This window comes from Ursus maritimus, unplaced genomic scaffold (genome assembly GCF_017311325.1).
Source record: "Ursus maritimus isolate PB19 unplaced genomic scaffold, ASM1731132v1 scaffold_1, whole genome shotgun sequence".
NCBI classification, from domain to species: Eukaryota; Metazoa; Chordata; class Mammalia; order Carnivora; family Ursidae; genus Ursus; species Ursus maritimus.
This window is the reverse complement of record NW_024423343.1, coordinates 13,919,778-13,946,304: the sequence shown is the minus strand read 5'-3', so window position 1 is coordinate 13,946,304 and position 26,527 is coordinate 13,919,778. Positions and strand designations below refer to the sequence as shown.

Genomic DNA, 26,527 nt, shown 5'->3' with positions numbered 1-26,527 from the left:
CTAATTGTCACAGAACAGCAGACTATTTCTTCACCAAGTCAGTGAGGTGGAGGGAGTGGGAGGGACTCTTCTAGATTAAGAGAGACTTAGGAAACATCACCAGTGCAATGTGTGGACCTTGACTGATTCAGGTAAACCAACTATAAATGACATTTAGGGACAACTGGGGAAACTGGGGGGGGGTGTATTAAATACAACTAGGGAATTACTAGTAATTTTGTTAGGTGTCATAATGGTATTGTGGTTAGGGAGGAAAACGTCCTTACTTTTTAGAGATCCATAGTCCTTATTTACAGGGAAAATGCCATGATACTATAATAATTTTAAAATATTTAATTTAAAAGTAATAGATGAAATAAATTATTTAAGAGACCTTAAAATTTCCTTAGGGGAAATAATATCCGTCCTTTATGACCTCCCTGGTCATGTCCATCTATTTCTATCTAGTACCATGGAAGCTATATTTCGTTTATAGTCCTTAAAAGAAAGGGAACACGTTACATTTGGATATTAGGATCCAAATAAAGATCACTAACTTTATAAAGTTAAAACTTTATCTTTATAGGGGCGCCTGGGTCGCTCAGTCATTAAGCGTCTGCCTTGGGCTCAGGTCATGATCCCGGAGTCCTGGGATCGAGCCCCGCATCAGGCTCTCTGCTCAGCAGAAAGCCTGCTTCTCTCTCTCCCACTCCCCCTGCTGGTGTTCCCTCTCTCGCTGTGTCTCTCTCTGTCAAATTAATTAATAAAATCTTTAAAAAAAAAAAACAAAGAACAAAAACAAAAACAAAACTTTATCTTTATAACCTTTATATCTTTATAATATATAAATTATTTTTAATTTCAGAATGTCTTGAGCAGCACTGGCTCTAACTGTGTGATATTCCGAGATAATAGATTTCTGAGCAGTAATAATACACATGATGGAAAAAAGGGTAGAGGAACACAACAGTAGTTAACTTCTAATAAATTAGACAATATATTTCTAAAGTGTTAAAAAAAATGATCAGAAAAATCCTTTGTTAGCCTCCCTTGTTCCATTCTTCCGTTAGGCCAGTTACGGATTATACGCTCGGTGGGTGGGTGCAGGAGGGCTGGAAGGTAACGGATGGTCTGATGTGGTTTTGAAAGAGCAGCCTTCATCATCCTTTTTTTTTTTTTTTTTTTTTTTAGGATGTATTTATTTATTTGAGAGAAAGAGAAAGAGACACAAGCAGGGGGAGCTGCAGGCAGAGGGAGAAGCTGATTCCCCGCTTTTCAGGGAGCCCAGGGCAGGGCTGGATCCCAGGACCCCAGGATCATGACCTGAGCCAAAGGCAGACGTCTCACCGACTGAACCACCCAGGCGCCCCAGCCTTCATCATTCTTGACTTCATCCATGAATATTTACTGAGTGCTTGTGATGTGGTGAGAGCCATGGCCCGAGCCGGCCCCTGACTGGCCGGACAGGAGGTGTGATTGAAGCTGCCTCCCAGGCCCTCCCGTGGGCCCTCGGGACACCTTGTGCCTCCCTCCCTCCTGGGAGCACAGGCAATGCCCTCTTTGTATCACCCGGAAGTAGGAGTTTTGGCCGTTGACGCCCGGCATTTGCAAGGGAAAGCCCCAGATAGATCACGAGGCATATTTTCAATTCTCTGTTAACTAAGAAGAAAGTCATCATAGTCAAGGACCGCAACGACGACAAGCCAGCTTGGGCCGGGAGCCTGGGTGGTTAGGGTGATAGCTTTGTCCTGAACCATCATCTCACATTGACCCACTTCCTCTCATGATAAAGCACCCAAGTTTGAGAGAGCTGGAGGTGCGAGTTCTCTTCTGGCGCCGACGGAATTGTGTCTCTGGGGTTGGGGAACTCACGCCCTCATTAGCTCCGCGTTCGTACGAGGAGAGCTAACATCACCGCTCCCCTCTCTACCGTCTCTATTGACTTCACCTGTTTGCTTTTACGGAGACTCAGAAGCTGCGTGAAAAGATTACTATAAATAACCTCATCAGAGTATCAACAAACAGGCTTAAAAAAAACCTCTTTAAGATAATTGTTCATTTGCCTGTAATTAGTAAACACCCTCGCAGACCTTCAAAGGAAAGGGTAACACGTGCGCGGTGATCCCTGTCTGTCGGCCACGTCAGCTCCGGAACAAAGGAAATTCAGAGTTAAAGGACTTTTAACCTCACTGGGACTGCTGCTTTGAAGATCGGAATATTTACGCCAAGCTTTGTTGGTCTGGGGCTACTGGGGCTTATCAGTCACCACATGGGCTCCTACGAGGTCTAACCAGAAACTTCCAACCTGCATGGATATATCGGATTCCACGATCTACAGAACATGTAAGTCTCCATCAGCGCTCTCTCCGTGTAGAGACCTACACACACACACGCACACGCACACGCACACGCACACACACACACACACATACACACACAAAGATGTTTTTTCCTCGTTATTAATCACCACAATCAAAACCGTGAAAAAAATCCTCACTGGGTTCTGTCAACACAATTTCGAAACCAAATACTTGAGATGCGGATGGAAGAGCCAAAAATACTCAATTTACTCAGAGCAATCAGGTCCTACCTCATTAAGAATAAAAAGAACTACTTTCCAGAAAACGTGTCAGCCCCTTGTCACGGCAATTGTTCATTTTCCTTCAGGTTCAAAATATTTTTATCTTAAATGTCAAAGGCTCTCTTCCAAAGATGTTTACCCAGTCGCCCAAATCTGACAGGATGTGCAGCTGTGAATGAGCTGGTGAAATTCAAAAGCTTGAAATCCTGTTTTCAGACTCGACACACTAGATTTTCTGGGTCTTTTGACACTGCTTCCTTTCAACTCTTTTAATCACGCCCTAAATTCTTCAGGCACCCTGGGACCAGCTGGAATACAGGTATCTATTCAAAAATTGTAACTTCTCACTGATGCAAAGGAATGCTCTGGGAATTTAAACTAACCCACTTCCTCCACTTGCTTTCCAAATTAAAGCTCAGGAAGCCAGACCCGAATACTAACATTTCTCCCTAGGATAATGAGGAAGTAAATAAGCAGGAGGCTCAGGACCGTCTCTGGGTCTTTGGCTATCCATGCTTTGGACCACTTTTTAGGCAAGACCGCCCCACAGGGAAGGCAGGCTGGCCCCTCGTAATTCTCCTCTTGGAAAGGATCCAGCACGGGCCTGAGTCATACCCGCTTTGGTCCAGAGTAAAGAGGAATGGCTCTGAAATAAAGTAATAGCCATGGGAATGCAGTTTTTCTGGAAAACAATTGGCCCATACATTATCAAGAGCTTTAAAAAGGTGACTACCCGGGTGCCTGGGAAGATCAGACAGTTAAACATACAACTCTCGAATTTGGCTCAGGTAGTGATCTCAGGATCATGAGATGGAGCCCTGTGTTGGGCTCCATGCTGGGCGTGGAGCCTGCGTAAGATTCTCTTTCTCCCTCTCCTTCTGCCCCTCCCCCGCTCATGCTCATTCGCGCACGTGCTCCCTCTCTCTCTCAAAAAAAAAAAAAAATAATAATAATAGGACTATCTTCTGCCTCAGTAATTCTCCTTCTAAAAAGCTATTCTCAGTAAATATAAGAAATTTTGACAAATATTTGTGGACAGAGATAATCACAGCATTGTGGATATGTGAAAGTAGGGGGAAAATAGCCTAAATTCCAAATAGACTAATAAGCCAGAGTGTTTCTGCACCATGGGAGCAGAGTGAAATAAATCACGGCACTCTCATTTGAAAAACTTTTTTTTCTGTTTTTTTCATAATAATTTTTTATTATGATATGTTAGACACTATACAGTACATCCTTAGTTTTTGATGTCACATTCCATGATTCATTATTTGCATATAACACCCAGTGCTCCATGCAGTATGTGCCCTCCTTAATACCCATCACCAGCCTAGCCCAATCCCACTTCTTTCAAATAATACCTACTGGTGTAAAACTGCTTATGTTAATGTTACATTCGAAAAGCCAAGGTCTCATAGTCCATTTGTAGTGTGTTTCTTGATGGTAAAGAAATACGCATCGAAAGAACAGTAAGAAAGTACAAGTGTGAATAATGGTGATCTCCGGATAGTGGGTTAACTGGGATATTTCTTTTCATTTTTATCTTTCTGTATTTTCCAAATTACCTGAAATGTGCATTTAGAACTTTAATAAGAAGAAAACAATAAATACATATATTTTTCAACAAAGTAACTCAAATGCAACATCTCCCTCCTTTATTACTCTGCACAGAAATATCAGGTAAAATGAGTTAGAATAAATTCAAAGTTATTGGGGGAGACTTAAAATATTAGACCTTAGAGTAGTTCCTGCAGTTGGTTTTAAAATTGATTGCAGAAGTTCAAAGTAAATAAATAGAATTGCACATGTCCATGATGTACATTTGTATTTTGAGGACAGAATCTTAATTGTGCACACACACGCCGACGACATTTATCAAACCAGATACTCTTGGTTAATTCAAATTTTAATGAGCTCTTGTATGAAATTTTTCTTCAAGCTTCTTTTGACACAGGCATCCCCAGTTTGGGGGACCCTAACCACGTTTGTTTGCATTTTCTTTTTAACAATAAATATTTATTGAATACCAAGTGTAGGTCAGGCACCATGCTAGGGACTCAAGATATAGTAGTAAATGAAACAGACATGATCTGTCCGTATTCTCTCACTAGGCTCTTCATTCTGGTGGGTATTAAGCAAACATTCATAACAGATGACAACCAGTTCTAATAAGGAAAAGAATCAAGTCAGGGTCCAATATAGGTGTCAGCCATCAGGAACGACTTCTCTGATGAATGAGGGAAAACCAGCCATGGACAGAGCATTCTGGGCATATGGAACAGCAAACGTCCTGGGGCAGAAAGGTGTGTACTATGTTTAGGCAACTACGGGGAATCCAGGGTAGTTGAAGAGAGTCACTGATTGTGGAAGCATGACGTTGGGAAGGATTGTCAAGGGGTTGGCAAGAACCACGGCAGTCAATGATTTCCACAGGCTGTGGTGAAGAGTTGAATTGGTTGCAGTGGGAAGCCAATAATTTTCTTCATTCTTACTCAAGTCTTTTTTAACCTCATTCTTAACTAATTATAGACTCACAGGAAGTTGCAAAAAATAGTCCATCGATTTCCCTTGTACTTCCGCCAGCCTCCCCCCACGGTGGCCTCTTCTATGGGCACAGTACAAAATCAGAATGAGGAGGCTGACGTTGGCACAACGCTGTTCTCTAGACCACAGATCTTGTTCAGGTTAAAGATTTCGTGTGTGTGTGTAGTTTCATTTGTGTGTGTGTGTGTAGTTCCATGCAATTTTATCCCATGCATAGATTCTAGTGAAGGATTTTAAATGGGTGATATAATCTGGTTTCCGTTTCGGACGCCAGGGGCTGTGAGAAGAATGAGTTGGGTCACAGCAGTTAGGACTACTCTCGTGGGAGCCAGTGGGGGTTCCAACTAGTGTGGGGGCAGCAGAGAGAGTGACAAGACAATGGAATTCTGTGGGAGGTGGAAATGGTGGGGACAGCCAGGCTTGGGGTAAACCGGATGCAGGGGCTGGGGGGGCAGATCAAATACTCCAGGTCTCTGGCTTGAACAGCCAGGTGGTCAGCAGTGTCATTTGCCAGGAGGAAGACGTCCGCTCAAGGAGCAGGTGGGTCACAGCTGCTCCAAGCATGTAAATAGGAGCTGCAATCTACCTCTGATTTGGGTGGAGGGCACACATTTGAGAATCAGTGGCATTTACACAGCATCCAAAGCCGTTAAAAGTCCCGCATGAAATCGGAAGACTTTATTTTTAGTTACAAAGATGTGCAATATAACTAATTATTATAATAAAATAAAATCAGTTTACTTTAAGAAAAGAAGCCCTGGGTGGCATCACCAAGGGAGTGAGTGTAAGGAGGTGGCCCCGAGCAGAGCTCTGACACCCGAATACCCTAGTTAGTGCACGCTCGTTCTACTTCACCATTTACTGGTCATTTCGTTGGGAGTAATGTCTCCTTGGAGAGACTGTAAACCTCCAAGTGGCAGAGAGCCTGTCTTTTTAAAAAATTTTAATAGCAGTGTAGCTAACACACCATGTTCTATTAGTTTCAGGTGTACAATATAGGGGTTCCACACTTCCATATATTAATCAGTGCTCATTGAGATAAGTGTAGTCTGCATCCCCTTCACCTGTTGCCCCCCAGCCCCCAGCCCCCTCCCGGGAGAAGACCCTGTCTTAAAATCTTGCTCTGCTCCTCACAGTGCCTGGCACGGTGGCATGAACACTAGGAATGCTCAATAAATGTGGTTTTGTTTGGCAAATGTTCACAAACTGTGACCTTTTTGCCTGGTATTAGGACAAGCACCAGGGAGACAGAGAACACCAGCTTCATCGGCTTGGCGGTCAGTGCCCATTTCCACCTGTAACGACATGAGGACGTGCATGCAGTTGGGACAGACATTTTCCTCTCAGGTAAGAAACCCCACAAGCTCTGATGCGGATCTGATTGTACCAAAAAAAGATGCCAACTTAAAACAAGGGGTTCATGTTTTTCTTCTCAATACCGGCACCAACCACCTTCAACAATTAACAAAAAATGATGCTATCCTTGAATTACCACACGCCAGAATAACTATCGTTTATGAGATACTCTTGAGAGGTTTTGGGAACCGTTAAAAACAGGTTGTCAAAGCTCTACCAATTCCTAAATGATAATGGAAGCACAGCTTGTAAATTAACAGAATATTTAAAGTGTCATAGAAACTATTTCTATTATGTGAGGCTCGAGCAGAGAAATCATCTGATGTATCAGGAACAAGAAAAACATGTTTTCTATTCCATAGAATGCCCTTTGACTCTTTATTCTGATTTCATGGGCTCTGTGCACAGCTGGGTGGCTAGCTTGACACTGAATACACAGCCAGGCGGTATGAGGATCGTGTGAATGGCTGTTTGCTATGAACCTGCAAAATCTCTTTTGCAGAAAATTCTCACTCTCCAGAAATTTCGGAAGATTTTCCCCATTTCACTTAAAAATCCATACCATCATTCATTCGCTCAGTGATTATTTATTGGGCTCCTTCCACATTCACATTTATTGGGCTCCTACTATGTGCCAGGTGTTGATGTAGGGGATGAAGCTATGGATGTGGATGAAACAGACAAAAATTCTTGCCCCTCCCCCACTTAGGGAGGTCCCGGGAAATAAGAATGAACTCATGAAGGAACTCAGAAATGAGACCTGAATGATGCAAAGGGATAACAGCTGTGATGTGCTACAGACCAGAGCCAAAGCACATGCCGTGCTCTGGGATCCAACACGAACCCAGTCTGTTTAGCGAGCCAGACAAAGCTGGGCCCACGACTTGCTGTAAGGATCCTTGAGAAGTCATCTCTGATGATTTGGTTTTACGATTTTAGTTGACAGGTATTATTAGACCAACAAAGCCTAATTTGGAAAAAAAAAATCAGTATGTTATTTGCATCTCAAATTAAATTCTTCTTTCTATTCCATTTATATTTGTTTATCCTGCACCTCCATCCGCACAAGTTGGAGTGTCCTTACTGTAAGAGGCTTAAACTGAATGAGGGTAACACTGGCGTCAAAGGAGAAACCAGGGGCGCCTGGGTGGCTCAGTCCATTAAGCGGCTGAATCTTGATTTTGGTTCAGGGCATGATCTCAGGGTCCTGAGATTGAGCCCCAGGCTCGTGCTGGGTGTGGAGTCTGCTTGAGATTCTCTCTCTCCCTCTCCCTCTGCACGATCTCCCTGCTTGTGTGCACACGTGTGCTAGCTCTCTCTAAAGAAAAGAAAAAGAAAAAGGAAAAAGAGAAACCCAAATCATGAAAAATTGGTGTTGAGGCTCCTGGTGTCCAGGGCCATACTTAAGGTAACTGAAAACCTGGTGTAGCGTCCCAGAACCAGCTCGGGAGCAGAGATGCCGAGTGTCGTTTGTGCTCTGTGCGGGTCAGCAAGGACACGGCTGGCAGTCAGCCAATGGAAGCTATCCACCGCAGATCTCACCCTCTCCCAAAATCTGCAGTGATATTTCCTATTTGCATCTAATTTAGCGGCCTGTTCTTTGTAAGACATGAGTGAACACTCCTCTTTATGTTAATTTTCACACATGAATCAATGTAATTTCACAGCCACTCAGATCAGAGTTCAAAAATACTACTTACTTCTTCAGACGCTCCTGGCAGCAGGGAGCAGACATAATAAAGTTACACAGAGGGTACCCCAAGTGGCTGTCACCCAAAGACTGCCATGGTCACTATCATGAGACCCTCATGATGAATCTGGAATCCCAGTCACCGTCTCTACTCTTATTCCACAGCGTGTCCACCAAATGGTCCTGCCCGCAGCCAGGGCTCAAGGACCAGGTCACAGTGTATAAGGAGCTGGGGGTGGTGGGAAGAAACACGCCACGCGGGCAGTTTGCTCAGGAGCGCGGTCTGCTTTTGAATTCAGTTTATCTTATCTCACTTCCACACATTCATCCATCCATCCATCCATCCATCCATCCATCCGTATTCACTCCCCCCCAACGCCCATGCGCGTATGCACACACCTGCATACACGCACTCACACACACGCACACATACCTCTCTCTTTGGCCTGACGTTAGAAGACAGGGGCCTTTCTAAATGGTCTACAGGTCATAACCCGGATTCACCCCATCAGCATGCACTTGACTATTGGGAAGAGCTGGGGAAATCTGGCAGCATTTCTTTAACAAGTGTCAGAAAGTATCCTGTGCGGCCAGCAGGGGAAGGGGGGTGCAGCCGGGGTGGGGAGGAGGAGTGGGGTTTGGAGTGGTGGCTGAGCTTCTTGGAGAAGGAAGCTCATTGGTCTGCCAAAGGTGGGCTTTGTTCCTCTGTCAGTCCTCTGAGTCCTGGAATTGAGAGGAGAAGCAAGGGCTTTTGGGTGCCAAAGGAGCCACAAAGATACCCAAATGCTGGGTCTCCTGGGCTGGTCCTAACGTCACCAATTCCAGCTGGGTAGCCATGGCGGTACAAGGAGGCTTGCTGGACCATAAGCTCAGCCTGGCGTTTCTCCTCATCTTCTCTCCAGCTCCCGTGGATGCCTCTACTGGAAGCTTCTACCTGTTCCCCCAGATCCACTGTGCACCCCTCTCCACTCTGCTCTGTGTCCTGAGACTGATCTCTTGTCCTTTGCCATCTGGCTGTTCGGCCAGTGAGGGGGTCTGAGCACCGCAGGACTGTGAGGGCAGGAAATTAGTCCTCGGGCTCCTCCCTGCAGGAACCACTTAGGCTGGCCACCTGTGATGGTCAGGGGTCCTATTCATGGCCCCTTCCTAGAGCCCATCGCTACCCTCTGCCCTCACCCCTCCAAGCCTCCTGCTTCCTTGCCCCGAGGTCCTGTACCTTGCCTACGGTTTCCTTAAGCCCTGCCTGCACCTTTAAAAATAGTTCCTTATTATTTTTACAACAAGTCACCCACTTTGAAGGCACCATCTGTTTCCTGATGAAGCCTTGACCGGTAAGGTCCTGAGAACACCTGCAGCCTTGGGGGCAGACACGCGCAGGCTCTACATGGACTGTCACCGCCATTACTACGGCGTGACCCTAGGCAAGTAATTTAGTCTCTTTAAAACTGTTCTTTACTGGTGAAATGTGGATGACACTAGTACCCACTATTGAAGGTTGCCGTGAGGAGAAACGCAGCCATCGAGAGGCTTCACACAAAGGAGCGTGTAGAGTAAATGCTGGAAAAGAGCAGTTCTCTTTAGAAACAGCTCCAGCTTGGACCGGTCCCCACCCATGCCACCATCCTCTCCTACTCATCCTCATCTGTCCAGCAGTGCCAACCAGTTACCAGCCCGCCATCGCCCCCTTCTGCCTGGGAACATGGACACGGGGGTCCTCCGCTAACTTCTCAAAACTGATTTTCATCCTTGACCGCCCCTTCAGGTCACTTCTGAGGTCTACCTTCCTTCCTTATTGTCCCCAAGAGCCACTGCCCCTCAGACGTGCTGGCCTCCTAATGCATCATTCCAGCACAACTTGAACAACTTCAGACTCATTAAAACATTACCAGCACCCTGGAAATGTCTAGAGTGCTCCAGACCCAGGTCTCCACGGGGTCCTGCTCAGGTCTCTGCCCTGTGTTCCTGTCGCTCTCTGACCACCTGGCCTGTGCCAGCCTGCCCACACCATGGCTTCTCCTACTGCCGACATCTTGATGAGTCCCAAATCCAGATTCCTAGACCTGATCCATATATTCAGCCAAACACCCCACTCTGATGGCGCCCAAGCACCTCAAACACAGCATGTCGGAACTGTCCCCAGTCCCCTCCTCCCTGACTCCTATTCTTGTTATGAGCACTTCACCCCTCAGTCAGACTCCCGGGCCAGCAACCCTGAGGGTCACCAGTGACTCATCCCTTTCCCCGTCCCCCCGCACATCCTGCCAGTTTGCCAAGTCCTGAAGGATTTATCTCTCATTATCTTGTGAATCAGTCCCCTGATTGATTCCACTGCTGGTTCACTGGTCTTTCCTCTGGTGAATTTCAAACACCCTCCCATCAGCTCCTCCCTCTGCCATGCCACCAAAGCAAGCTTTCTGTGTCCATATTTGATCACGTCGCTGATGGCTCTACATATCTTTAATCGCTTAAGCATCCCAATAATGTGATAAGGTAGGCTCTGTTATTATCCTTATTTTCAGAGGAGCAAATGGAAGTAACAGAGGTCAAGTAACGTGATGCAGGTGCACGTGGCTAGTAAGGAAGAGCAGGTAGAATCTAGAGAGTATTAACCAGCTTCTGGCCACTGCAGTATTTGCCTCTGCTTTGCTTCCACCCTCTCCCACCTTTACCCCCTCTTCACTTTTCCTTACAGAGACTTAAACTCCTTCAGGGTTCCCATTGTCTACCCTGAAGGATAGAGCCCCAACTCCTGGGCTTGGCACCAAGGGGCTCCACAAGCCAGTCCCTGACAGCCTCTGCACTGCAGCTGCTAGTCTTCCCAAAGAGAAGGGCCCCCAGCAGCTTCCTCAACAAGCTGCCTTCTTTCTGCTTCCTCACCAGTAATGCATCTTAAATAACCTCCCACCCTCACCCCCATGTTGTACCTGGTGAATTCCTGCTTTCTCTTAGAGTTTCACCATAAGCATCTCTTCCTCCAAGAAGCCTTCCCTGACCTCCCCAGGCTTTCCGTGCCTGTGTCCATACAACAGTGCTTGGCAAGCTGCTACCACTCCCCTTACATGTCCGTCTCCAGGGGGCGGGGCCCCAGCTCTACTGTCTTTAGAACCCCAGTGCCTGACACCTGCTAGATTTTTCAAAAGTTATTGAATACAGGGGCGCCTGGGTGGTACAGTCGTTAAGTGTCTGCCTTGGGCTCAGGGCGTGATCCCAGCGTTCTGGGATCGAGCCCCACATCAGGCTCCTCTGCTAGGAGCCTGCTTCTTCCTCTCCCACTCCCCCTGCTTGTGTTCCCTCTCTCGCTGGCTATCTCTCTCTCTCTGTCAAATAAATAAATAAAATCTTTTTTAAAAAAAGTTGGTGAATACAGATAAAGCAACTTGTGAAGGGCAAGGGCAAAGAAAGCAGCAGGGATGGCTATGAGCAGCGTTGTGTTGTAACACCCGTTATATATATGTATTTCTTTAACACAGAACCTTTATAACTACGGACCATCTCTACTCGTCACACTTCCTCATTACATATTGAAGCTGGAATTGGCCCGTGGAGTCTTTATTCTCTCAACCATCCTTGATTAGACAAATGATGTCATGATGTTGGGGGGGTTCCTTTATAAAATCCAAATCAAGTAACTCTTCTTCAAAGTTAAGCTTGTTTCAATCAAATATAAACATCACCCAGCCCTAGAACCACTTCCACAGTTTAAATGCAAAATCTTATCTTGCAGAGACCATTAAGAGTGTGGCTGGGAACTGTGTGTGAGGGGTCAGAGGTCTAACAGAAGTGAAAGTCCAAAAAAGAATGTGTCTGGATGGACGTGCCTGATTTCTATAATAATAGTCCAATGAAACATCACATCCCCTATTGTTCAGGCCTTCCTCTTAGGAAGAACTGGGTTCCACACTGACGTACACTGATCCATTACTAATTACTGATTTCCTCTTGAAGGGTCAGATGACTCAAGAGTAACACTCTCGGTGATTAAATAACAAAATAGTTGCCCTTCATCTGGTTAAAAAAGTGTCCAAGTTTATGGTAAAATCTCCACCTAGGTAGCATTTTTTGAAAAGAGGGGTTGCCTTTAATTTTTTTGAGAAAGCAGAAAGTTTTACTAAAATGATCAAACTTGGTTACCAGTCACTTCGTGGAAAGTCCATATCCCGCCCAGCCACGGATCCTGCTACAGCGGCTCAGAAAACAAGGATCAGAAAGCTGACTCCAGCCTAGAGGTGTTCACTTGTGAGCCAAAAATTCAAATGTGTTTCATATACTAGTTACAAAGGCAGTAAATTAAATTAATACATTTTCTAAGATCTCCCAACAGGAGCTGAAATGACCAGAGCTAAATATTCAGTTAACCAGAAAATCACAAGCTCCAGGAGTCCACTGTTGAGCATTCTAATGGCTCAAGACTTTCCAGATGGTTCTCAAAAATGAGACATAGTCTACAAAAATGAGAAAGGCATTAACTCTGTGAAAATTTTTTCTTGGATGATAGATCATCACCTAAATCCAGGTAGAAAAAAGGTAAATAGCTGGAATGGGGCATATTCTAGAAAGGATGAGAGATAAGAAGAAAAATAACTGGTGTTGGGAGCATTGCCATTTTATGTGAGATGGATCCGTGGACAGAGGGTATTCGAAGGGCTTTCACTGAGAATCTTTGTGACATTCTCTTCTTTTCAGTGACCACCCCAGCCTGAACCACTTTATGACAGAAAAGTGTCTCAGTTCTTTTCCGCTCAGCTCTTCTGTCTGAACATCCTCAGCTAATCCTTGAAGAGGAAAACTAATGATCTGCAAAGATGGCCACCAACGTGCCTTCCCGCCACCCCACCCCCCTGCCCCCCATGCACAGGCGGCCTCACCTCCCTCTTCTTGCATCTGGGCTGTCTCTGTGACTTGTTTTGCCTGATGGATGCTGCGTGGGTGATGCCGTGTGACTTTCCAGCCTCTGCCTGAGGAGGCTTTGCAGCTGCGCGTTTGCCCTTTTGGAAGCCAGCCGCCATGCACAGAAGGTCAGGCTAGGCTACTGAATGATGAGACCATGGAGAGACAGAGAGGGAGAGTGAGAGTGAGAGAGAGAGAGCAAGAAACAGAGGGCACTCACCCAAAGCGGAACCCAAGCCCCCTGCCCAACAGCCCACACCAAGGTCCTAGGCGAGTGAGGGAGGCCATCTTGGATTTTCCAGTGACAGGTGAGCTGCCCCAACATCATAAGAAGAGAGATTCCCGGCCAGTCGCAGCCCTTCCAGCCACTCAGCCGAGGCCCCTAACATCACAGAGCAGAGAGATGCTGCCTGCTCTGAACCATACCTGCCTTTCTGACCCACGAGATCTGAACAAATACAGTGATGATTAAGTCCACTAAGTTTTGGAGCAGCCTGTTACCTAGAAATAGATGATTCATCCATAAAATGTGGCCAGTTCTATCAAGGGCGCCTACCTGCTCACACCGGTGAGGTGCCGGGGATATGCGTGTTTCTGGGAGCAGGGAAAGTGCTCAGCGCTGTCCCAGGACCTGCCAGGCACGGAACACTCCATCAGAGTGGATGCTCTTGCTACTGTCATTGTCAAAGACAGACTGAATGACTCGCCAGTAATGTTGTAAAGGGAGATTGCTCTCAAAGAAGACTGTTTCGCACACCTCCTGAGGCCCTTTTCCTGTCCGCATATTCGGTGAGTACTGAGACAAGAGGTAACCTGAGCACATTCCCCACGCCTCGTGCTCCTGATCTGAGTCCACCTGCAGTAGAAAACAGCATATGTCCTGGGAGATCACAGGCCCTTCTGTAGACACCGGCTTAGAGAAGCAGCCCCAGACAGTTCTTCCAGAATGACTCCCTCCCTTGCCACTTTTGAGGAGCAAAGCTCCTCTCCTGGCCTCACAGAGACTCCATTGGACCAGTTGGGTGTTCTTTCCAGGGAGGTATAAATGGGGCACATAGGGACACACCGTTGATGTCAAAGAGACCCCAGAAAGATGGGTGGCCTTGGTGAACAACAGCCGTGGGAATAGAGCAAAAAGACCCCAAGTCACCACAATGGAAGATAACACAAGACCCCCGTGGGAACTTGGTTCCTGGGTCTTTTCATTCTCTGCCAGCGACCTTGATTCTTTTATGGTACAAACAGTGGTTGAGAAGGTTAGTGTCTTAGTTACTCCCATCTCTTTCATCCAGACCAGCCCACTCCAAATGAATGTGTGGTCTAAGTAAAATCAGCATGTGTCCTGCAGAGATCTTCCGGACTCTTAGGTGTCAAAGGAGGTGGCTGCCCCAAATCGCTTCCCATGCTGGAAATTCTGGAGCTGCCCCCAGAAGACACACTGACTCCCTTTGGAACCCAGTCTTTCTTCCCCCGCTTTTGCTTCTTGCGTGACACTAAAATCCTGCCCAAGTCTTGAAGTTTCCTTCACAGCAGCCCGTTCCTTTCCCCCTGGCCGCTTTTGACTTGGGAGCTAATTTTGCTCCCTAGTGCAGACTCTCCCATGGGCCACCTCGAGAAGTCACTACTGTCACTCACAGCGCAACCCTTTCCATGGGCCTCCCCCTCAGCCACCAAATCCTTGCAGATTCCCACCAAAACAGCGTCCATCCTATCACTGCTCACTTTCTTTTATGCAGAACCGGGAGGCTTTATAAAGAACATTGAGTCAAGGCAAGTCTTTCCAAGTCTTTGCCTAAGAGGATTTAGTTATAAAATACCTAAAGGGCTTCTTTATAATGGAAATTCAATCTTTGTAATGTAAATCCCACCGTCTGGCCCCTGCAAGCAGAATGAGAGCAATATTAATTTACTTACTATTTAATTATTCTCTCTCCCCCTCAACACCTCCAGGGAGGTAGGGTTTCCAGGGACCTGAAGAATTTCTTCCACTTCTTTCTGACATTCCAAAGCCCTTCTGCATCCCAGGAAGGCTCGACGCTGACCTTGAAAATGACAAGAAAAATTGGGAAGCACCCTTAATCACAACAGACTTTGCAGGAGAAGCTGTGGTTCTTGCCCAGTCCTGACTACGCCCCCTTCTCATTCTTTCTTTTGGGTTAGTTGACAGAATCATACCAGCTCCCTTACACCACGGTCTGTAAACTTTTCTATTGTTCTTCAAAAGAACAAATCAAAACTAAGAAAATGCCAATATTTTAGTCTGTGTAATATGTCTTGCGGATAAAACAAGAAGTCTGGGACTAAACATAAGACAGGGTAGTACTTATGAATTAGGGTCATTCATTTATTTTTATTATTATTATTTATTGAGTGCCTATTAAAGCCATAGCATGATTTCTACAAAAATAGTTCATTGCGATGAATAGTGATTTTAGTAATGACAATTCTGTGTATTAATAGCACCCACCAGGTGTACGTGGGCCCCGTGTCTCATTTACTTCTCACACAATCCTATTTAGCAGACAATCAAGCAGAGGTTCTGCGAGACCAGAAGCTCTCTCTGCCTCCCATGCAGCTTGGAAAGGCGTGATTAGGATTCAAAGTGGTTTGTGTTTTTTTTTAACCCCAGCTGCCATGTTTTCCTACAAGGCCGTACCCTAAAGAAGAGAGAAGAGAGAATCATTATCCTCAGTCAGTCCAGAAAATATTTTTGTTCGGTTCAGTATTAAAGCCACAAACATTTCCGATCTTCAGCTTGCAAACAACTACCCAATCCACTGAAGCGATAATTCTTGAATTAGAGTCACCCAGAATTGCGTTTCTTCACTGTTCGGTTCAACTCTTGATACTTTGGAGTCCCTCTCCCCCCCTTATTTCTCTTTTTCCTTTGCCCCAGAATCTCCAGCTTCAGGCTGTGACCTAATGATGCTTCCTCATTATGTTTGCTTGTCAAGGGTCTGCTGCACTTGACATTCCCCAGCTACTCCACCCACTCATTTGAACTTAATGGTTGTTGATTAGTGTCGAGATTCAAAGGATAAGCTATTCCTCACTCCTCCAGTTTACTTCCTACCCCAAAGTCATCATGGGCATCGGGAGCAAGGGGGGCAGTTGGCCTCTAACTTCAGCCTGGATTCTCTGAGGCATTACTCCAAGCAGCAAATGGCAGTCACCATTTGGTTTTTTCTTTTCATTGCCTCAGCATTACATAAAGAAGGGGCAACAAGGTGGCCTTTATAAAGCAAAACCTGATCAAGCCCAGTGAGAAAGGGAAGAGGGGAAGCAGCACTCTTGATGCTGCAGTCACTCTGAGGGGCAGGTTCTGTTCCCACCCAGGTGGTGCACCTGTCGCCCAGGCCCTTTGTTCGGATGCCTGTGGCCTTCACCCCAGCCCCCCACCCTCACTGCCTCCAACTTTAACTCTCCAAGACCGTCGTCATCACCATTCACCTTAAAAGTACAAAGAGAGCAAACAAGGAAAAAGCTCTTCCGTCTCCATGAGAAGAGTCGTAACTGCAAGGCGGAAAAATAAGGATGGGCCGAAGAGTGGCTTTGCACAAACTCCGGTCCAAAGAAGGCTGGATGGGGCTCAGGTGACCACGGGGCCCAGTTTGAGAACCACTTAGAGACCCGGGTGTCTAACTGTGCTCCTGGATCTTTTCGCGACGGACGTGCAGAGAGGTCAGGGCGGGGGCTGGGCAGGGCTGTGTGTTCGTGTAAGGCTCACAGTGACCGCTGTGGGCTGTGAAAGATGCGGGCGGAGCGGCGGAGATGGGTCGCAGGGGACCTCAAAATGCGAAGCCCAAGAGAGGGCGTCGGGATCCAGAAGCCGGGATAACAGCGGCGGCGAGACAAAGCTCGAGACCCCGGACACAGTGTCAGCCACAGAGAAGGAAACAGGAGAGGACGCCCCGCATCCCGCGGGCGGGGCTCCGAGGCGAAGCCAGGCAGTCGCCGCAGCCCGAGTCTCCCGTGGACGCGCGCCCCAGCGCCCCGATCGGGAACTGGCGGCGCGGCGGGGGCGTTGTAAGGGGGGACCAGGCTCCCGCTGCGAGCCCGGGCCAGCTCCGGCCGCGCCCTCCACGACCCCTCCCGGGCCCCGGGGGACGCCGCCGCCGAGCCCCCGGCACAGGAAGGACGGGGTACGCTCCTCTGCCGGCTCCGCTGGGGCAGCGGCCGCGGACGCTCGGCGCTGTCCTCCGCCCCTCGGGCCGTGCCGCCCTGTCCCCCCGCACTAGCACCGCGCCGTCCCGCCGCGCTCGGGTCCTCGTGCGGGTTCGCGGTCACCTCCTGAGGCTGCCGAGCCCCCCGCCCCGAGCAAGACCGAGAGCCAGGGCGGCGCCGAGGCGAGGCCTCCCGGGCACCGGATTCACCCAAGCCCGGATGGAGCCCGCAGCGCAGGGGTCCATCTCGGAAGGCTTCCTGGAGGCGCGGAGCCCGAAGGGTGAAACCAGCACTCCCTCCAGTTGGAGCTTAGTCTGTTCAGTAGGCCGGCTCTTCTCCTTTTTATAATGATGAATTTCTTACTAATCTCAGGTATCATCCCTTCCCCTTCTCAGGCCGCTCCGTGACCCTCCTCTCCTTAGAACAACCTGTGGCTCCCGGTTGCCGCCACAATCACCCCCGAAGCCCTCGGGTCCCGCCCCGGTGCCGGCCTTGCAGGCGTCTTGTTCCCGCCTGCAGCGAGCGCCGGTACCGCGGGCTCCAGTGTTACCCCCGACCCCGCAAGTAGCATGGGGAGTCCTCGGCGTCCCCTACCCCTCTCGCTGCAAGCCCCCTCCCCTGAACTTTCCGCCGGGTCACCGCGTCTCCCTCCGCTCTGAAACACCGAAGCCACTGCCACAGAGCTCCAATTTCGGTTTTTCCACTTTCCCCCCTCCTCCCGGAGCCTCCAGAGCCTGTAAGGACATCGCCGCTGGCCAGCTTCAGTGCACACGGCACGAACCCTTACAGCGCCGCAGGGACCCGCTCGAGCTGCACACTTGCTCTGGTTAAAGCTGGTCTCCTTCCTCCTTCCCTCCTTAGAGTCTGTCCCAGCACCAGGCTCCTGCTACCCTTCCTCCCCGCCCGCGTACTGGGCAGACACCAGCCTTCCCACTGTTTTCCCTTAGCAGTTGAGGCAGGCCAGCGTTTCCAAGAGAAAAATTATTCCCAAAAAGTTATTTTATTTTTTTTTAGTCATGACACATAATTTTTAAAAAAATCCATTTTAGAAGTTTGGTTTTCAGCCCTTTCTTCCGTTTGCTGTCTTGCGGGTTTGACCCAGAGATATCCCCTAAACCTTCGGCTGTTCTCGCCCTCATGCCAGAAAACTTCTTCCCCGGAGGGGCTGTTGGATCTCAGTCAGAGCCGGGTTGGTGTGGTTCCTGAGTGATCTCAAGTCCAATGCGCATTAAATTGGAGGCAGCTAACTTTAGGGGTTCCTTGTTTCATGAGGATGAGTCTTGGGTATGTTACGCGTATGAAAGGCACGGCCAGCCTCGCTGGGGGTTATTAATTTTCTTAGAGTGACATCATGTGGTAAAGGGAGGACCACCCAGCTTGTCCTTCAACGTGCTGATACATTTTAAAGCAGATGCGAGAGAAGAGGATGAGAAGGGAGAACCCAAAGGCATTAATTAAGTTGAAATCATGGGATCCTAGCAGTTTCTGACTCTACTTCCCATCCAGTTCCAGAAGCCCTGGTAAGGCTTCCCCCCCACTCCCCAGGGCTCCCTCCAGACCTGGAGGATAGAGTCCTACCCAAGCTGACTTTAAAAGAGATGAACCACTTACCACATGAACGGAAAGGGAAGCCAGATCACTTACTCTTGGGTTTTCACGAATGAGCCTCAAAAACAAATTAGATGTTCTATTACATATGGAACACTCAAAGAGTTCACACGGTTTTACAGAGTGTCCTCTCATAATACTCCCTTTATTTAACTAAACAGCCAAAACAATGTTTACCAAAGTGCACTGTGCAGGAATTAGTAGGTGTTAGGTGAATAAAAGGGTTCCAGTGGTCAAACAGATGTGGATTAAACAAATACTGGACTTTAAAAAAATTAAACACTTTACAGTGGCACTTCTTAGAGACGCTTATACACAATGCACTCCTTTAATGTCTGGGGGGGGGGACTTGGTTGTGGCAGCCAGCCCCCAAGGTGTCCCCAGTGGTCCTTGCTTCCTGCTAAATTGGAGAAGTTAGACCTTGGGGCAAGGATCTCCTGCACTAAATCAGGGCTGGCGTGCAAAACCAAGAGAAAACTGCCCTGTGTGACTTCTGCGGCCAGGTCAAAAAAGCACTCAAGTTTCTATTTTGGCCTCTTAGATATATATAATTCTGAATTTGGTTTGCTAGTATTTTAATTAGGATTTTCATATCCAAATCATACGTGTAATTTGCCTATGACTTTCTTTTCTTGCACTGTCCTTACCCTGTCTTGCAATCCAGGTTATATTATTCTCATAAAATTAGTTGGCTAACTTCTCTCTGGCGCTCTCTCCCTCCCTCTCTCTCTCTTTCTGAAATAGTTTAAGATGGAATAAATGCTCCTTGAAAGTTTGGTAAGACTCCTCCAGCCTATGGAAAACCATCTGGCCTGGTGGGTTTTTTTTTTTTTTTTTTGAAAGGGTAAAGGAGAATGCCAGGAGAATCTTTTGATTATTAACTTAATTTCTGGCATAGCTATTGGCTCATTTCTTCTTGGGACAGTTTTTGAAATTTATATTGTTTTAGAAAAGAAATTATTTTATCAAAGTTTTAAATGTACACGTGTTTTCAAAATTTCCAGTTAAACTACAACTCTGTCCTTTCTTTTAATCCAAACAGCGCTTCTGTCTCTGTGTGCGGGCTTTCACTCTCTTTTATCATTTTCTATTGTCTTAGTGAAAAAACTAGGCTTTGATTTTGGTGATATCATTTCTTTCTATTTCACTTTATTACTTTCTGCTCCTGTTCTTTAAAATTCCTGCTTTCTACTCTCTTTATATTTACTGTTCTTTTGCCAACTTCTTGAGGTGAGTGCTTTAGCCATTTGTTTTCAAAATTTCTTCTTCTCCAAAACATGCATTAAACATACACCTACAAAATGTGTTTCTAATACCTGTTTTTGTGGCATCCCACCAATTTTGATACATAGCACATTTACTATCATTCTGGTTTTAAATATGCTGCAGTTTTCATTATGACCTATTTTTAAATTAATTTACAAATTATTCAGGAGAGCTTTATAGTGTTTCCAAATGTGAGTGCAGACTATTTGTACTTCCATCTATTATTTATTTATTTTTGCCGTCTTTTATTTGTGAGCTTTCGTCTGATTTCAGTGTAGCCAGAGATTGACTGTATTTAGCCTTATTACCTATTGTATTATCAATTGTTGAAGATATTTTTGAAAATAATCTGTTATATCAAACTTAATTAATTTTATCTTTTATTTTTACATCCCGACACTTAAAAAAAAAAGTAACCAATCAGTATCTTGTAAGGATGTGTTAAAATCCTCCAATATGATGATAGGTTTGTCCACTTTCCTTATGTCAGTTAATTTTTGACTCCTGGATTTCAAGGCTATTTATTATTATTATTATTTTTTGGTACATACAAGCTTGTAAGTACCATATATTCCTCTTATTCCTGAGTTCTTTCCTTCTTTACCCATATGATGTTTTGCCATAAATTATATTTTGTATGAAATTAATTACTGCCGGGCGCCTGGGTGGCTCAGTTGGTTAAGCGTCTTCTTTTGGCTCAGGTCGTGATCCTGAGGTCCTGAGATCAAGTCCTGCATCAGGGTCCCTGCTCAGCAGGGAGTCTGCTTCTCCCTCCCCCTCTCCCTCTGTCCTCCAGCCCATGCTCTCTCTCACTCACTTTCTATCTCAAATAAATAAATAAAATCTTAAAAAAAAAAAGAAATTGATTACTGCCATTCCCAGGGTTATGTTTTTAAAAGATTTAATTTTTAAGTAATCTCTATACCCAATGTGGGGCTCGAACTTACAACCCTAGGATGGATAGTCTCATGCTTCACCGACTGCGCCAGCAACGTGCCCCAGGGTTATTTTTTTTATTACTTGTATGCGTCAAGTTTTTCCACCTCTTTAGTTTTAGCTTATCTAGGTGGTTTTTATTCTGTGCGTATATTCTTTAAGACTATGACCAGATTTTTAATTTTAATTTCTTCATGTAATCTCTTATTTTTTTTTACAGTGAGTTTATTCCAGGTTCAAATTTTTGGATTATTGATTGATTTAAAATTACTTCTACTCTCTTGGTTTTTGATTTTCTGTTCACTGTCCTTTGTCTTTGTTTCTTTTCTTCCCCCTTTCCTGTGTTCTCTTGAACCAGGAAAGCTTTCTATACCCCCCCCTTCATGATTAGGAAACCAGTGACAATGTTTTCATTTTTTTACCACTTACCTTTATTTTTTTTAACATACATATTAGATCATACATTTTTCTAAATAATCCGAAATGCTCAGTAATTTTTTTTTTCTGAAAAGCAATAGCGAAAAAGACATTAGCGCATTTTAACTGTTGTGGACATTTTCTCTTCAATTTATTGTTATCTAGAATTTTAGCTTTGTGTTTCTGAACCAAAATGAAACAAAATTAATTTAAAAATAAAGAATTCTTTTTACAGTTAATAAACATTTGCTTACACTTTATCAATTTCCCTGCTTCCCCGTTTTTTTGTAACCCATACCTTTCCTCTAGGCTCCTTTTTCTTCCTATTGAATGAAGTATATTCTTTAATAATTATTTTAGTGCAGGTCTTTGCGTGGCTTTCACTCTGTTCATAGCCTTGCATTTCTGGTCCATGAAATAATGTATTTTGGTTTTGATCCATCTTAATGGTTTTTCTTTTTTATGGCCTGTCTTTGCTATGGGTTTGGAGCACAGGGGATGAGTTAAGAAGCTAATTTATGGAGTCATCTTGACTAGAAATCAGAGTTAATGGCTACTGAGTTCCTGGTCCTCAGAGGGAAGGATCAAAGCAGTTCAAAGCAAGCAATTATGGCAAATTGCCTGAAAAAGAAATTTTTTTTCTTTTCTTTTCTTTTTGTGTTTTGTTTTTTCTTATAGGCGTATGCAAGTATCAAAAGGTATTTGGCTTTTCTAACTTTTCTTTTTTTTTTTTTTTTGGTTTAACTCATACTGATACTGGAGTGATAATGCTATGTGCTGACCCCTGGTGGATTCAGCAAGTGCCTATTTATTACAATTTTTGGAGCTAGAATAGATCTTATTTCAGGAGTCACAGACTCAAACACCTTCAGAGGTAGATATGTTACATAAATGTATCGAGTAATCCTGTATAGGACAATAGATCATGGTGTCAAGTACAGTAAAACTGGAAAATGCAGGCTCCACCAAAGGCATATAAACTCAATTAAAATATATATATATTGGCAACACACAGACACACACACACACGCACGAAAGAAACCCAGCGTGAGAGCTTGACTGGGCCCATCAGTTTAGCCCAACTTTCCATATTTAAGTTAGCGTGGGGTAAGCCTCTGTCTTGGCGGAAATCACATTACAACTTGGTTTGTAAATTAATAACGAATGCTCTTCCCACGATCCACGCTTGCTTCCCAAAAATGCAGCAAAATACTCAACAATGCTATAATGGGCTATTTTTGTTAAATCAAGTTAGACATTTGTTGAAAGACCCAATGGGGAAGACTATTCATCTTTAAGTGAATTTCATGTATCATTTCTGTGTTTTAAGTAAAAACCATGTATGCATATATTAGTTGAGACACTGTACAAAGAAACTCGTTATTTTAAAACATTAAATGTTATACTAGTTAAAATTTTTCTATCTGCTTTTTAATGCAGTCAACTTGAAGCTGAAGAATTTAAAATCAGAAACTAGTCTCAAGTTGCTACATTTTTAACTGGAGAGCATAATTCGAGAGAATAAGAGTGAATCATGTAAGAGTGACCAGAGTAGTGATGGTCTAGAACCAAATACTTTGTCCAAATACTTTGGAAAAATCCAAATTACAGTTCTATAAAGGATGTTTTGATTAATTTTAATTCTAATTGGCTTTTTCTAATTGATTTAAACTTACTTACCCAATTCTTTTCCAGGATCGGTAATGTACCACTTCAAAACATCGTTGGCTTCTTACGTGCCATGTTAAATCACAAATTTTCAGCCTGCCAAGCCCCACCAGGATTCCCTCTGTTTTAACCACCATGTTTCTGATATTCACGGTGCCATTCAAGAAAATCTGCCTGCCGCTCTCATGAAGGGTATCATATTCTCAACCCGAGCCTTCCTCATGCTTCATATGAGAGTAAAGAAAGGGAGTGCAGCCTTCCCAGTGCAAATCCCCAATTCAGTCTTCAAGGGCAGCCAAGGTGGGGCTCTTGATTCTGCTCCTTGCCTCACACGCAACTCCCTTGACATGCCGTTGCTTTCTGTTGAGAGTCTCACTCACAGCCACTGAAGCTCTCGACAAAAGTTTATGGCAGAATAAGAAATTTCACAAATAGTTTCTGTGTGTGTGTGTGTGTGTGTGTGTGTACTTGTATATACTTGTATGTGTGTACTTGTATACACACACGTATAGACATAAGTATGTGCACATGCACATATATCTACATATATACAAATACATGCATATATTTTTGATGTCTTAAATGTCTAAGAGAAATTATTGAGAGTAAAATAAAATATGCAAATTTTATACAGTGATTCGGAAGTATCTCCATTTAAAATAATAACACGTACAGGCGCACTCAAATGTGTACAAATGCCAGGTGCCCCTGACGTCTACACACAAACTTTCATAGCGTTTTAAGAAGGTGGCTTCACATTTTCGTGTACAGTAGAAAACCTTGTGGCTATTGTTGAAAGTGAAAATTCCCAGGCCCCCCCTGCAGAATGTCTGACTCCGTGGTATGAGGAGAAGTCCAGAGAGCAGGGCTTTAGCAAGCATCACAGGTAATTCCAAGAAACTTAGAAACACTGCGGAAAGAAATATTTTTTCCCCAAATAAAGCAATACTTTTCCTGTTTCTGTGTTTTTTAAATGATGTGCTTATTCCATAACCAAAATTAAAAACACTATAAAATGTAAATTTCAAAATCTTCGGTCTTACCAAATTTTGGATTTTTTAAATATATTGTTTGCATTTTTTAAAATGCCACTTAAAATTCTCTTAATTAGGTTTTCATTTATAGCCTTGTCATTTACTAAAAGACCTAGCAGATTTTTTCATTTATTTAATTACCAGAAATATTTTAGTCTGCATCCTAGAATCTCTAAAAAATATGCCAACAAAGAGCACTTCTGAATATATGAAAAAAGTTTACCATTCATTTTCTTTGGTATTTCTTTTTCAAGATTTTATTTATTTACTTGAGAGAGAGAGCACGTGCACAGGAGAGAGAGCACAACCAGGGGGAGGGGCAGAGGGAGCAGGACAAGCAGACCTCCCACTGAGTGGGGAGCTACTTTAGGCCTGATCCCAGGACTCTGAGATCCTGACTTGAACCAAAGGTGAACATCAACTGATGAGTCACCCAGGTACCTCCTTGGTATATTTCCATTGGATTTAGAATAAGTAATGAGGGGCGCCTGGGTAGCGCAGTCGTTAAAGCGTCTGCCTTCCGCTCAGGGCGTGATCCCGGCGTTCCGGGATCGAGTCCCACATCGGGCTCCTCTGCTGGGAGCCTGCTTCTTCCTCTCTCACTCGCCTGCTCTGTACCCTCTCTCGCTGGCTGTCTCTCTGTCACATAAATAAATAAAATCTTTAAAAAAAAAAAAAAGAATAAGTAATGAAATACAGGAATTACCTGATTCTGGAATTCCCATTGGATATACCCCATGACGCTTTGGAGGTCAATATTATACGGACTTCAGGGAAGACTACTTTTTTCCCTCAAACTATGGATGTCAGAATTTTGACACAAATTTTCTCTCCTTAGAGTATCTCCCAATCACAGAAGACTCAGCAAGGCTGACCTTCTGTTGGAAAAGTAGAGAGAGATGGGATATCATGAATCACTTGAACTCCACTCTACCACCGATTGACTATGAGTAAGACAACTATAAACATGGCGCTTTGCGCTACAGCAATGCAAAGTTTTGTTAGGCGCCATAGTGCTCACAAAACATGCGTTAGCTATTGAGGAATGTCATACTGTAGGGCTGTAAGACACCTTAGAAACCATCTAATTCTCTAAAGCCCAATGAAACCTTCATCCTACAGATGGGGTAAGTGAAGCCCAAACTCAGAGGAACCTCAAGATCTCCGTGAGGGTGGGATTGAATCTTCTCATCACAAACCTGGGCATAATCCTTGGGACATCAAAAGTATAAAATACATCAAGTTTGTTAGGGTGAATGATGAATGAATTAAATGACTGCTGGATCTTCTAGTTCCCACATCCAATTCCAGATCCAGAATGAGACAATGTGACACAGAATGACCTTTGGTCCTTCCGACAGGTGTGGACCCCGGGGTATTTCAGTTGTTCAGACAACTGCACATTGTATCTGTTTTCCTATTATCTTTTGCAATACTGAACAGGATCAATATTTTTAACTTTTTCCAAAATGGACAAAAGGCATTGCTGTTTTAATTTTCCTTTTTTCATTACTGTTATGGAGTAATTTTCTCATATTTTTTGGGAAACGGCCTTTCTTCTGTGAATTTGGAATGGACTCCTTCATTGTGTTCTATCTTTCAAAGCTGCTGTTAAGAAATATTATTCATTCTGATGTTTGAGCTGTGTGTGAAATGTTTCTTTCTTTGTCCGGAAACTTGTACTGTCTTTTCTTTGTTCCCAGCATTCTGAACTTTCATTTCATGATGATGTATATTGGATGGGCTCTACTTTGAGCAATTGGTTTAGGCCGTCTCATCTGACAACTTGTATCATTCAGTGGTAGGAACGTTTTTCTAAATTATTTGATAGTCTTCCCCTGTCTTTGTTCGTGTCTGCCTCTCATTCTGGAACTTGTCTACTTAGATCCCCTCCTGGACCAGTCTATGGATCACCTGTCTCCCCTGTTTTCTCCCTATTTCCTGGTAAATTTCCTCAACTGTATCTTCAATCCTTCTTCCTCTGGGTCTGTCAGCCCGGTGGTGGTATTTTTAATTTCTAAGAAATCCTCTTTACTCTCTAAATGCTCTTTTTCTTAGAGCCCCCTGTTCTTACTCTGTTAATACTGCATCTTCTCTTAGCCCTCTGAAGAGTCTGATGGCTCTTCTGAAATTCTCTTTTCCCTGTGCCTTCCAAGTAGCTTTTCCCTGTTTGTCTTGGTTTCTCATACTATATGCTTTGCTCTTTGGCTGCTAGACTGGAAGCTCTGAATGCCTATGTGACACTTGTCGACTGTGGTCTTCATTTTGAGAAATTCTGGCTGGATTGTTTCTTTAGGAAAACCCTTGATATCTGTATCTTTGTGTCTCTTCTCTTGGTTGGTACATTTCCCTGCCTGGAGGAGTTCAGTCTATCCTGCCTTCAGGATGTCTGCCTGG

At 44.8% G+C, this 26,527-nt stretch overlaps 2 long non-coding RNA genes across 3 annotated transcripts; one reads left to right on the top strand and one right to left on the bottom strand.

Annotated features, from left to right (window-relative positions):
- Positions 1 to 2,089: 2,089 nt before the first annotated feature.
- Positions 2,090 to 11,693, top strand: LOC103662719. The gene is made up of 3 exons (XR_568550.1): positions 2,090 to 2,322; positions 6,336 to 6,451; positions 11,621 to 11,693. It is a non-coding gene; the product is annotated as an uncharacterized LOC103662719 (long non-coding RNA).
- On the bottom strand, positions 6,891 to 15,684 carry LOC103662720. 2 transcript variants are annotated; one of them, XR_568553.2, is made up of 3 exons: positions 15,505 to 15,684; positions 14,952 to 15,079; positions 6,891 to 7,427 (listed from the first exon to the last, which is right to left on the bottom strand). It is a non-coding gene; the product is annotated as an uncharacterized LOC103662720 (long non-coding RNA). The 2 variants fall into 2 exon arrangements; XR_005837256.1 differs by lacking the exon at positions 6,891 to 7,427 and adding an exon at positions 12,820 to 13,179.
- Positions 15,685 to 26,527: the final 10,843 nt, after the last annotated feature.